The sequence below is a fragment of the Anastrepha obliqua genome, chromosome 2, assembly GCF_027943255.1.
Source record: "Anastrepha obliqua isolate idAnaObli1 chromosome 2, idAnaObli1_1.0, whole genome shotgun sequence".
Taxonomy (NCBI): Eukaryota; Metazoa; Arthropoda; class Insecta; order Diptera; family Tephritidae; genus Anastrepha; species Anastrepha obliqua.
Window position 1 is genome coordinate 16,831,005 of NC_072893.1, and position 14,277 is coordinate 16,845,281.

At 31.6% G+C, this 14,277-nt stretch overlaps 1 protein-coding gene across 2 annotated transcripts in view; it reads left to right on the forward strand.

Moving 5' to 3' along the window:
• The first annotated feature begins 806 nt into the window (after nt 1-806).
• LOC129239199 (rho GTPase-activating protein 21) overlaps nt 807-14,277 on the forward strand; it is a 169,273-nt gene continuing 155,802 nt past the window's right edge. Inside the window, exons 1-2 of one of the 2 annotated variants that reach the window (XM_054874539.1) lie at nt 821-878; nt 1,761-2,005. The gene's annotated coding sequence lies outside the window, so the exon portion shown is untranslated. Of the gene's footprint in view, nt 2,006-14,277 lie in introns of both variants that reach the window. The other variant, XM_054874540.1, reaches the window with a different exon arrangement.

The following is a 14,277-nucleotide window of genomic DNA, read 5'->3' on the forward strand; positions in this document are numbered from 1 at the left end:
CCAGAAATTAACAGAAAACTGTTAAAAATCAAAACTCTAGCACAAATCAATATCGCACCTAGTGCAAGTGGATTATGTCAGATTTGAACTTTTGAATTTCGATAGGATTGTCACACCACTTTTAGAACTCGAGTTAGAAATCCAACTCGATACGAAATCAATCCCTATCGGAAACACCCGTTACTTGATTTACTTTCAATTAAAAACAATTAAAAATATGTATAGTTTTTTGCTCATTCTTTTTGTTAGAAATAATATGAATAATAATTATACATTTTTAAAAGATTTTCCCATAGCGCCACTACTGAATTAAATGACTTTGTTGCCGGACCCCAAATAAATTGCAAAAAATTGAGAGAATATGCTTTCAACTTGCAGTCATTGAAATGGAAAATATTGACATGATACCTTCTGAGCGCAATATTATTGACGTTTCTATGACAAAATATTACCAACTTTATGAACACATTAGGGTATCTCAAGCAATCAGTGTTGTCGAGTATAATGGTTAGATGAATGAATTTAATTTCGTTGTTAATAAAATACTTCACAATATCAGCAATATCTCCACAAAAATATTTACATTACTTAATTATAAACTAAAAAGAATATATATACATATATATATATTTATATTATTAAATTATTGTAATTTTGTTTGTATTATTTGTTTTTTGTACATGTGAATATCTATATGCAAAGCAGGGTTGCTTTATGTGTACGTACTTCCAAAATAGCGGAACAATACATAAACCCTATTTTCCTTCGTCCAATAAGTTATTTGAAGTGCTTTCTGGTTAGCCGAGTTCGATAGTTCAACGAGTAGTAATCATAGTGAAAATATGTAATAAAAATGAAATGAAAGCAGAAACAGGATTGTAAGAAATATTAGCAACAATAAATTGTAAATATATCTGGTGTGTAGAGCGAAGAAAGTGCGAAAGTTTATTTATAATGCCAGCCGGTCTGAAAGTTGTGTGAAAAAATTTCTTCCATTTCCGCTATCTCCGTGTATTCGCGCATTCATGTACCAGTCCGCGCGGACCTTTTAACCGTTTTTTCCCATCACTTTGCTGTTGCTCCTCTGTACTTATTTCCAACAGCGAAGTAGTGGCAGTACGACAAAAACAAAGTCAGCAAACGCGCTGCTTCCAGTGTCAAAGCAAACCGAACCGAGTGTCGTCGATGTTGTTGCTGCTGCTTGCGTTGAGTGAATGTGAAAGAAGAATGGAAAAGTGCACACTCAAATATTGAATTGAGGCGAATGAATAAGTGCAGAAGTGAAAGAATTGCTAGCTGTGCAAAAAAGTTATTAGAATATTTAGTGTTATGCTGAATTTATGTTGATTTCTGATTGCGTTGCAATAATTACATTAAATGAAAAGTTAAAATTAATAAATTATAAAAGAAAATATGTGCGTGTGTAGAAACTAAAAGAAGAAAAAAAATATTAAACGTGCATTGACGTTGATACAAGAAATCGACCAAAGAAGAAAAGTGTAAAGGAAGAAGGAACAAGCAAGAAAAGGGCAAATGTGAATGTGCGCCACAAGTAAGGCGAAAAAAAGTGTCCAAACGTCCCCCAATTATTGGTGGCTAGGTCATCGTCGTTGGCCGTTTCGTCATCACCATCAACATCATTATCAACATTAACATCTTCCCATCTATCAACAATGAATGCATACCTGCATTAATTATGAAATTTTGATTTTGCCATTGGCGCCTTGTTGCTATAAAAACTAAATTTGTTTCCAAAACAGGCGAAACCTTCACTGTGCTGCTGCAATTCACATACTTTTATTTCGTCAGCGCCTTACCGAAACTTTGTTCGTGTTTTTCTGTTAGTTTTTGCCACCCTGGAAATTTTGCAAGCAACAACACAGCGGAGTACATTTAGAATAGGAATTTATTTTTTATGAGGAAAAGTAATATTTTAACGGATTGCTGCATTGAACTACAGAATATATCTTCATAACTTCTATAATAGAGGAACAGTGGTGTAGAGGTAAGTAATTTAAATCATTGCAAATGACAGACAAGTATCTGTTTTCGCTAATTTTCGTACAGAATGAATTTCGTTTCGGCTGCTTCTGGAAGAAAAGCGAAAGCGTTTCCGTTATGTAGAGCAGGAGTAGGTTTTTTGCCTTTTTTTCTAAAAATATGCTAAATATTTTTTATTGCTTCAGTTTTAGGTGATTAAATATTTATCGTATTTTATTTATTTTTTGCTACAAAATGAACTCTGAAGTATTGGTTGTTCATTCCACCCTGCTAAAGTCAAGTCTTCTTTTCACTTACAGATTTGTTGACTTATTACGAATTTGTTGTGATATTTTGAATTCACTTTTTTTTCATATGTATTATCGTATTGAAATTTATGCGTTTGCCTGATGTCTGTCTGTCACATTCACTGTGGTTACTCATCGTTATCTTGTTCGTGGTGTATTTACGTTCATTGATCGCTGCTAATAATAAAATCAGTAACAAAAAGATAGAAAACAGCAAACAACTGTAAATTGGATGCAGTGCTGGACTTTGAAATAGATGCTGTAGTGCATGACTTGCAGCGCTGGCTCAGTGCAACTTAATTCAGTCTTTGTTGATTACCTTTCTTTGTTTTATAATTTTGTAGCATGTTTTGTCTGTGCTAATAAATCACTCATTCCACCCATCTGAATACGTGTGCATGTATGTATGTATTGGTACATACATATTTACATACATACATATATACATTCATACACACATACAATACCTAGCACTTATTCACTATTTGTGTATATGTGTGTCTGTTCATCTTCTCATAAACCGTCCATCGTCTGTCGGTCAAATAGTTCATTGGTTTTACTGTGTGTCTGTCAGTCCAAAATCAAGCGGTACATTGTTTGTTGCAGCTGTGCAATGCATTGCCGTCTCTTGACTCCGTCATAGTAGCGGTATATTCAGAGACGTTGCATAATTCAAAAGACATGCAGAGCGACTGCAAACAAAACTAATCCAAGGTTTTATATAATAATTTTTTTGATTAGCTTTTTCATAATCAGCTTTTCCTAATTCAATTAAATAATGAAAATAACAGAATATAATATTTTGTAATATTTAATAAAGACTTTTTTTGTTTTTTGGTTTCCAGCATTTGTGGCAATTTGCTTGCTGCAACTGCCAATTTGTTTTGGATTAACCTTTAAACTCGCGTAATTGCTAATTTATATACATGCATACATACATACGCATGCTTGTCATTCTTCTCTATTCTTACATTGAATGCAATGATATTTACCCTCCGTTAGGCACCCGCGTTTGGCCAGACTTTTTCGACTTTGGATGTGAATTTCACTAATTTTCATTACAGCTAGCGACTTGAGCTTCCAGGTAGCTTCCTAAATTTAAATTTTTTTTAGATTTATGGATATTAGCTTTCAAAAAGGATACTCGAACAGCACGAAAAAAAGGAAGACAAGACCCGTGTCTTTAACCCCACAGTTTAAAAAAAGGTGTCCAACGAAGTGTCAAACGCATTTTTTTATTTTTTAATTTGAATTTTTTTTATTTATTACTAGCATTTCCCAGTGGGCTTCGCACCACCATACATAAAATGTTTTTTTATATCGCAAGAAATTTTTCATATTAAGTTTTCTTTATAGAACTCGTAAAATGTTTAAACAGTTGAATTAGTTGATTTTTTTCATTCAACATACTTTCTAAAGATGTCACAATAGCCTTTTCTATACTTTTTTAAAATTTGATTGTGGTGGTCACCTAAGTATATATAGGTAAGGTGAAAGAGCCGATAAAAACTTGTAATTAAACTTTGATTCTTTAATTTCCATTTCAATTTTTTACGCTAAATAAATTATGCTAAAATAAATAAAGTTAAAAATGTTTTTCCAGTTCCCTGAATGCTCCAGTTTTTATTATATTTTCGTCCAAAATTAATATTAACATAATACACTTACAACCACAACAGTACAACAGAAACGCTCCTAAGCGGCTGTGTATTTGTTGTTGTTTTTCCCATACAGGCATTTCGTATGAGAGGAAACCATTACTCACATAAAATGTCATTACTCAGGAACGGCTGCACCGATTTCAATCAAGCTTCACACAAACCACCTCCTCAAAGATAGAAAAGAACTCTGAAATTCTTGTGTTAATCGGTTCGGCGGTTCTTGAGTTATAATATTACCAAGGAAATGTATGTAACTTCTTTTTATGTATATAGAATGTTTGCTCGTCTTGCACGTGGCATTCTTTCAGTACAATATATTACTAATTAAATGTAATAGCGAAATATTGAAAATTATTTCAAGAAACAGTATATTACAGGCATTTCGTATGAGAGGAAACCATTACTCACATAAAATGTCAGGAACGGCTGCACCGATTTCAATCAAACTTCACACAAAGCACCTCCTCAAAGATAGAAAAGAACTCTGAAATTTTTGTGTTAATCGGTTCGGCGGTTCTTGAGTTATAAGATTACCAAGGAAATGTAACTTCTTTTTATATATATAGATTTTTTTTTTGAATTTTTTTTTATTTTTTTGAATTTGATTTATTTTTTAATTTTTAATTTTTTTTTAATTTTATTATTTGAATTTTTCTTTATTATTTTATTTGAACTTTTTTTATTTTTTTATTTGAATTTTTCTTTGATTTTTTTTATTTGAATTTTTCTTTATTTTTTTATTAGAATTTTCTTATATTTTTTTATTTGAATTTTTTAAAATTTTTTTATTTGAATTTTAAACAATTTTTTTATATATTTATTTGAATTTTTTAATATTTTTTATTTTTGAATTTGAATTTTTTTTTAATTTGAATTTTTTTTAATTTGAATTTTTTTTATTTTTTAATTTGTATATTTTTAGTTTTTAATTTGCATTTTTTTATTTTGTTTTAATTTTTTTTATTTTTTTTTTTAATTTTTTGTTTTCATTAAAAAAATTTTTTTTTTTTTAATTTTTTTATATACATATATTTTTTTTTTTCTTAACTTTTTTTTAATTTTTTTTAAATCTTTTTTTTAATTGTAATTTTGAATTTTTGACCCAGAAATAATAATATTTTGCAATGCGTACATTACTTATCCTAGATTCCTACGTTGGCTGGGTCATGCTGGCCGGCTCTGAAAGCATTCGACGCGGTACCAGCTGGTGGCAGTAGAGGAAGGCCTCCTCTGCGTTGGAAAGATCAGGTAGAAAAGGACTTGGCTTCACTTGGGCTGCCCAACTGGCGCCGGTTAGCACGAGAATCGTTTCCACGACAGTCGGTTCTACGTTACCGAAACGACCCGGATTTATATCCAGCCAAGGACTGTCACTCCAGCAGCATTCCCCGTATGTAAATATGGGAAATGTTTATGCTGCTACAACAACAACACCACCACGAGAAAGAAACGACTGGCGCGCTTTGTTAAACTCCGCCAAAATCGCGTAAGCGACAATCGTGCCAATTAAGAAGAAGAAGAAGATTTATATTTTGATTTAGATTTATTGGTGGTTTACACTTCGACCTTATAGTTTTTTTTGCCCTCTGCTCCAGACCCAGTTCCCTTATTAAACTTAAGATAGCGCTGGGTTGGACTGCGCGTATGCGCCTTTCTTATTACATTTCTCAACACTATTTTTACTTCGAATGCAACCGGCTGTATTCAAAAATTTAGTTAAATAGTTGCCATCCGAAATTTGACTATAAATCTAAGCTATTTTCCCTCGCTTACTAATCTATCCTATTTCAAATCATGTTTCTTGGTCTATTCTTTTCTAATGACTTTGTCGATACAAATTAAAATATTTGCAACGCTCTGTAAAATTATATTTCCATGGAATTTTTCTACTTATAAAGACTAAATCTGTTTTATTTTCTACGAATATGACCGCAAATATTTAGGTGTGTTTTTGTTCATAATTGTATGTAAATTTTTAAAGTACCTGTGCCATTACAAAACGCAAATTGTTTTGTGTCCAAAGGCTGTGCAAAGCACTGTAATTTCATTATAAGCTTATTAAAAATTTTGTTGCATTTGGCATTGAAGCTGAAATTGTATGTTGCAGCAACATGATTAAGCTACTATTGTTTTTTATGCTCGTTTATTGGCAAATAATATTAGAAAGGAAGTACAAATGTATTGCCACGAACGATGCGGAATATGTACTTACATAGGTATGTACGTAAGTTAAATTTATTTTTGAAAATAAAATAAATTTGTTAAAGTTTTATTTTTATTAGTTTTATTTTTATTAAAATGGAACAAGTTTGATTACACTTCAAAATAATTTGTTCTTTACTCTTCAAGGTGACTTTGAAGACTACTTTTAACATTAAAAACTATACTTATTCAATTTATTTTAACAGTTAGATTTATACTTGAAATGAAGAGAGAATGATTTCCCCATTTATTCTTACAACAATTACAACAATTAAATATATTACTTACATAGCTAATTATTACAGTTAGATAATGAAGAGAGCGAGAGCGAAAGGGGAAAGTTATTTATAATATATAACTCGCCTCTCCTTAAAGAATTCGAGTCTCGTCGAATCTTTTACAAATATACAATACGAAAGTTTAATATTTTCTTATAGTGATACAGATTTAAATCACAACTTAACATAAAACATGAAATATATTTAAGTTGTTTAGGGGTTTTTTTCCAAGATAAATATTAAACTATATTAGCCATAAATATTCATTTCTTATTCTATAGTTTACATTTTAAAAAAATAAATATAGTGTGATTTAATATAAAAAAAATATTAACGAATAGTTTTCCATGTTTTGCTCTACAAATCCATTTCATTTTTTTTATTATTATTATTTTTTTTATTTATTTTTATTTTATTTTATAGACTTTAATGGGCGTCTAAATTGTGCAGTGTCTACTTTATTAGGGTTGCTGTGGTGGTATCTGTTAAATCTTTTAGCAGTTTTTTGTCTAATTACAGTAGGATTTTTAATATATAAATTAGATTTTTGTAAATTAAGTGTAATATTTTCTCTTTTAATATTTTCTCTATCAATGGTTTTCTTTTTAATTGCTTCAGATCTTACCTTAACCTCTTTTAAATTTATATGTAACTTATTTATAAAATCAATTGGTTTTAATTTAGTTGTGCTGTGAATTGTATTATTATAGTAATTAATTGCTTTTAGTACTAATTCTTCAGAGTCATTAATATTTTCAGCGTTTTTTAATATTCTTATATGCTCTAAGAGAGTCGAATGCATTCTTTCTACATCTGAATTTCCTGTGTGCGAATTCGGTGTTGTAAAATGAGTTTCTATATTATTTTCTTGACAGAACAGCTTTATAAGTGCATTATTAAATTCATTATCCATAATAATTTTATCAGGTTTTCCTAAAAATGCGATTCGCTCTTCGATTTTAGTTTTAATTGTTACCATATTTTTGTCATTTAGTTTATGTGCCGTTCCTAATTTCGTAAATTTGTCTATTGTTGTCAAAAAACTAGTTTTTTGTATCTGAAAAATATCTATATGCACTATTTCATTTGGTTTTTCTGGTGTTGGAGTATGTTGAAATATTTTATTTATTGGTTTTCTGTCATATTTGTTTTCATTACATATTCTGCAGTTATTGCAATATCTATTTATAAATTTTAATAATTTAGGATTATAATAATTATCTTTTAATTCTTCGAAATTCTCCTGGATTCCTCTGTGGTTACCTTTAATATGAATATCATCAATGATATTCAATAAAGATTCCTCGGATTCAATATCACTAGCAACTTTAGTACAATTTATGAAATTTATTTTATTGTTATTGGAAAATAATTCAATTAATTTGTTCTTTATTATATTATATTTATTATTGTCAAGCTCCGAGTATACCCCAATTTTTCCTTTTTTTATTTCACGTCTAAATAAATCATTCAAATAATGAGTATTATTTAAGTCCTTCTCAGACACATATATTATTTTATATTTTTTAAAAAGTATTTCGGTTTCTTTATTTTTATTTTTAACTATTCTTATTTGCGTCCTATATTTATTAACAATTTTATTTATTCTAAAGAAATTAATATTTACATTTTCTTCCGTACTATGATTTACTTCAACTCTGCTCAAAAAATCAGCTACCTTATTCTCCTTTCCCTTAATATATTCAATATCGAGATCAAATTCATCTAATAATATTTTCCATCGGATGATTCTAGAATTGGGCTCTTTAAGTGAATAAAGCCATTTCAAAGGCTGATGATCAGTTTGAACTAGAAACTTTCGACCAAAAAGGTATGGACGGTAATATTTCACTGACCATACAATGGCTAATAATTCTTTTTCTAGCGTTGAGTAGTTTTTTTCATGTCCATTTAAAGTCCTACTGGCGTAACTTACTGGTTTGCCATCCTGGCTCAACACCGCGCCAATAGCAACATTGCTTGCATCCGTGGTCAATACAAATTTTTTATTAAAGTCTGGATAGCATAATATTGGTGGATTTGTTAAAATTTTCTTCAATTTTTCGAAAGCGTCAATATAAGATTTGTCATTAATATCAATTTTACTATTTTTTTTTAAATATTTTATTATAGGGCTAGCAACAAAGGAATAGTTCCTAATGAATTTCCGGTAATATCCGGTTAAACCTAAAAACGATTTTATTTCTTTTACTGACTTTGGTAGCTGCAAGTTTTGTATTATATTAATTTTCTCGGGGTTGGGCTTTATCCCATTATTTGTTATGATATGACCAAGAAAGTTTGTTTCTTTCGATAAGAATCTACACTTATCTATTTGAACCTTTAAATTGTAGTCATTCAGTTTATTAAATACCTTTTGCAAGCTTTCTAAGTGTTCGGTTAGCGAGGTTGAAAAGACTAGTATATCATCCATATAAATTATACAAATTTTATTTATATAATCAGCCAAAATGTAGTTTAGCATTCGCTGAAATGTAGCGGGCGCGTTTTTGAGACCGAAGGGCATTCGAATGAACTCGAAGTGACCACGGGGCGTTGAAAAAGCCGTTTTCTCAATGTCGCTTTCCTCCATCAAAACCTGATGAAAGCCTTTCGCAAGGTCCAAGGACGAGAAATATTGTGCCTTACCTAACTTGTCAAATAATGACTCTATATTTGGCAGAGGAAATTTGTCATCCACAGTTATTTCATTTAGCTTCCTAAAGTCTATAACTAATCGCCATTTCTGCTGGTTCGAATTATCGGACTTCTTTTTAACAATCCACAAAGGGGAATTATAAGGCGATTTGCTGGGGCGTATTATATTTTCTTTTAACATTTCATTTATTTGCTTTTCTATTTCATTTTCTAAAATCTGTGGATGCCTATAATTCTTGCAGTATACTATTTTATTAGAAGTAGTTATTATTTTATGTTTTACACAGGTAGTTGTAGTTAAATTTTGGTTTTTAATATAAAACGTCTTTTTATTTTTATGTAAAAAATTTTCTAATAACTTATTTTCTTCCTTATTTAAGTTTGTAGGCATTAAATCTTTGAATTTATCCAGCTCAAATTTTTCTATATAATTAATTTCCTCATAAGAAATGTTAAATTTATAGTCAATTAGTTTTATTTCGTTATTATTTACTTTAAGAGTATTATTTTGAAAATCTATTATAGCTCCAAAGGGCTGTAAAATATTTATTCCTATTATGCAATCGAATTTTTTATCAATAAAATTAATTAATTTAACAGACATGGTGCTATTTTTTTCTTTAAATTCATCCGGCACATTTACTATCACTTCATCTTTAATAATGTTATTACCGACCAGGGTATTTAATAAAATTGGTTTTATTAAACTTTTCTTTATTCCTATATTGGAAAAAAAATTATAATCTCCGAGGGTAGTAGCAGCACCACTATCAATTAGGCATCTTGTTTTTGTATTATTTATAGTTAATATTACTATGGGTAATGATAATTTCGAGGCTGCACAGGAAAATTTTCTGTAACATGAATTGCATCAATTTCCATTGGTTCTTCATTATTACTTAAATGTCTATTATATGAATGATTTTGTCGTAAATTACAAAAATTTTCTAAGTCATAATTTTGGGTTTGTTGTTGCTGATTATTTCTGTTAAAAGTGTTAAAAGTTTGCGTTTGAAAATTTCTGAAATTTCTGTTACAATTATTAAAACCACCACTATTATTTCTGTTATTACGGCTACTATAATTAGGAAAGGTATTGTTATTTCGAAAATCATTATTGTTTTGAAAACTTTTATACGCAAAACTATTCGCTTGTTTATTATTTACTAGTTTTATATCTTTTAATAAATTATTTTCTAAATAAAATGTATAAGCTATGTTAATAGATCTAATATTATTTTGTAGCAAAAGAGATTTAATACTAATAGGTAAGTAGTTTACATAAATATCAAAAATTAATTTTTCATTATTTTCAGGTGTATACAAAATGTCAGGTTCTAAGCTATACTTTGTGTTCATTAAACTTAAAATTTTACTTAATTTATAATGTAATTCCTCAATGTTTCTAGCTTCTTCGTTTAGAGCGTCACTTCTTAAATTAAAAAAACTTCTTTTTACTCCAAATTCCTCCTTAAGCTTAACTATTATACCCTCCCATGTAGGGTTAAATAAGGTTTCAACCGCCTTTAACGCCTTACCTTGCAGTCTATTGCTTAATACTGTTTTTATTGTCTGTACATGTTCTGCTGGCGTTAGCTGCAACACAGTTGCGACGTCCCTCAGGTAGTTGCTGAGCGTATATTCACTGCTCCCGTTAAATGCAGGCAAGCTCCTCGCTTCACGCAAGCTCTCAGCTAACGTCAAAGCCATTGTGGGTGTTGTTGTAATTCTAAGCACACGCTGCTCTGCTCCTTTCTCTAATGGTAGCTGGCTTGCTTTCTCTTTCGTCTTTCACGCCGTTAGCACTGGAATGCACACCGTACACTTTCTTCTCTTTTTCCGTTAACTTTTAACTTCTAGTAATTTCTTTTCCTTTTTTTTTTTGTTTTTTACGAAGCGAATCTTTTTTCTTGTTTGTCAAAGATTTTGTCCGCTTTAAATATATGTATGTACGGTAATCATATCAATTTGGGCAGTAAAATTGCTCACAAATTATGCACAAATTTGCCGTTTTGCACTCAACTAATAATTTGATATTTTAGTGAGAAAATGCACTTTTCCATTTGTTTTTATATTTACAAAAATCTGCAACTAATGCCACCCACCTGCGCTAAGTTCAAATTATTTTCAACGATCATAAACTTGTTAGAACTATTCTTTCGGATTAGTTATTACACGAAATATATTTTTTTTAGTTTAGTTTTTAGTTTTTAAGTTTACAAAAATTTCGCTTTTTTTGCCACACTTTAGTAATGTCCACTTGAATTATTTGCGGTTCACATCGGTTTTTTGAAAATTTTAAACTTTTCTTTTGCCGATTATCACTGGATATGTTTTAACTAACATATCCCATCCTCGTCGCCAGTTAAATTTATTTTTGAAAATAAAATAAATTTGTTAAAGTTTTATTTTTATTAGTTTTATTTTTATTAAAATGGAACAAGTTTGATTACACTTCAAAATAATTTGTTCTTTACTCTTCAAGGTGACTTTGAAGACTACTTTTAACATTAAAAACTATACTTATTCAATTTATTTTAACAGTTAGATTTATACTTGAAATGAAGAGAGAATGATTTCCCCATTTATTCTTACAACAATTACAACAATTAAATATATTACTTACATAGCTAATTATTACAGTTAGATAATGAAGAGAGCGAGAGCGAAAGGGGAAAGTTATTTATAATATATAACTCGTATGTATGTATGTTCATAGCTAAGTATAGAGGTTTCACGATATTGCTGAGAAACTCCCCTATTACGCGTGGTTTACTAGAATTACAGTAGATTTTATATATATACATTTTTTTGTTTTTGTAAATAGCTGAATTTTTCGAAAACAAAAATATTAGAATTCGCTGAATGAAAAAATTAAATTAAAAAAATATATGGCAGTGTAGGCAGTCCAAATTCTATGTGGGACTTTGCCAATCCTTTATCTTATTCGAAAGTTAGAAGTAAATCAATAAAAGGTGATCAATTTAGAGGCATCGGATTTTAAATTAAAGTAAAACAATAAAAATTCAAATTGATTGGGCAGTCTTTATTAGTTTTGAATCGTTCATGACATCTATTTTTTTTTTATGAATATCTCTTTCAAATCTTGGCCGCAACTGCACCGTAATACGGGCATCCGTAGCGTTCCGACGACAGTCGGTTCTACGTAAGCGGAACGACCCGAATTTATATCCAGCCAAGGACTTTCACTTCAGCAGCATTCCTCGTATATGCACGGGGAATGTTTATACTGCTACAACAACAAAAAAAAAAAACAACGGCCATCCGTAATTACCAATTATGAATGGATCACTTCGGTCCGTATGTCGTGAATAACTTTAGTAATGTTGGCTTCTAATGTTTCAATCGAAGCTGGTTTATCCACAAATCTTTTAGACTTTACATATCTCCTCAAATAACACAAATAAAAGTCAAAAGGTGTGATATCACACGATCTTGGTGGCCAATCCGCTGGTCCGAGACGAAAGATAAATTGCGTCACCAAACGACGACACAGTGAATCCATTCTTTCACGCCAAATTTACTATACAATCATCTTCCATCTTGTTCTGAACTTTCTGATCATGTTTTCGTCTAGTTCCCTTCAATGCTGTTATGGCCTGGAACCCCAAAGGAATGTTGCTTACAACTCGCTGTCAACCTTTCTATTGCCTCCCTGCTCTGAAAAACGATCTTTGAAGTTATACTAATCGATGTAATTGCTTGAAGTTGGTCGCAGTAGTATCTCAAGCTAGGTCTTCTGCCTTTCCTACTGCGAAGGCCTCAGCCTGGAATACGCTGCAGTGATCTGGAAGTTTATGCCACTTCCTTAGGTCTAACTCTGTACAGTATATCCCAGCGCCTATCTTGATCTTGATTTTTCCCGTGTAAGAACCGGAGCCACATGGTTCATATTGACTATATTCTTCTGGTTTATTGAGCTATGTCCATAGGGCTTATATGAGATTTCATTTAGTTCTTTTAGTCTTCCTGCAGATTTCCTTGCAAGACTATCCGCAAAAAGATCTATCTGTGCTGCGTGAAGTATATAATCGAGGGCCGCCGTTGGAGTCGTTCTTAGCGCTCTCGTAATGCATAAAGCAGCCAGTCGCTCATCGCCCAAGTTGACTTTATAGTCGGTAAACTATATAAGCTCTGCTTTCAGTTTTTTCTACTGTTGAAAATATTTCGTTACTCAAACTATATTTGATTTCACTCCAGTACATCTATTAAAATACCGATTTTAGGATAGCCAAAGATTAGATAAGATTCTTTGTGAGGCTTGCACTTCGACCTCCTCATGGTCTTTTGTGCCCTTTACTCATCACAGTACCACATCCAGCTCAGTTCCCTTATTAAAGTCAGCATAGAGCTGGGTTGGATTGCGCGTATATGCCTTTCTTCTGGCTGTAATTGGCCAAGATGTCTCAACCTTTTCCACGTTATAGCGCTGCATTCCAGGAAAAGGTGCATTGGAGTCTCCTAAGATTGGTCGCAGAAACGGAAAGAGTCCGTAGACTAAATCCCGATCGTATGCAGGTGACTTCGCAGTCTGGAGTGACCTGTGGGGATGCTACTGAGCATTCTCTGATTATCCTTTTTTAAATCTCTTGGAGTTGTACCCTCTCAGTAAGTATATCGCCAGGCTTAGCCTCATAGTTTGGTGTCAGCAAACCGCCCTTAGCCCTAGCTCTTCACTCCTGAGCTTCTCCTTGATGGTGTTTTTTTCTATAGCAAGGAAGGGCTCGGGCCCTATTAAAGACGAGGTCGCAGTCACTCTCACCAATGCGTTCGCTATTTCAATCCAATTATACCCCTGTGTACTGGGACCCCGATTAGACGGATGCAGTCGTGGATTCCTAGTAGATGAAGTTTCTCGTTACACTCAAGTACCAGTGAGAGGATTTGATATCACAGGACGATAGGGCCATGAAGAGAGTAAAAGCTTTGCAAACTATTTCTGCTGCAATGCTGCACTTCAATAGATACTTTCTGATTTTTTTATGAGCTCCAAAATTTATACTATTAATCGTACCAAATACGCCGAATTCGCATCAATAGTGAGCGAGGGAAAATCCGCAAAACGAAGTAAAAGGCGCCTGCTGCCTGCTTGTCTGCTGTACGCGGGTGGAAAGGCGCACGCAGTTCGCTACGTCATTTAAACTACCGATCGATATTTTGCCGCTGCCT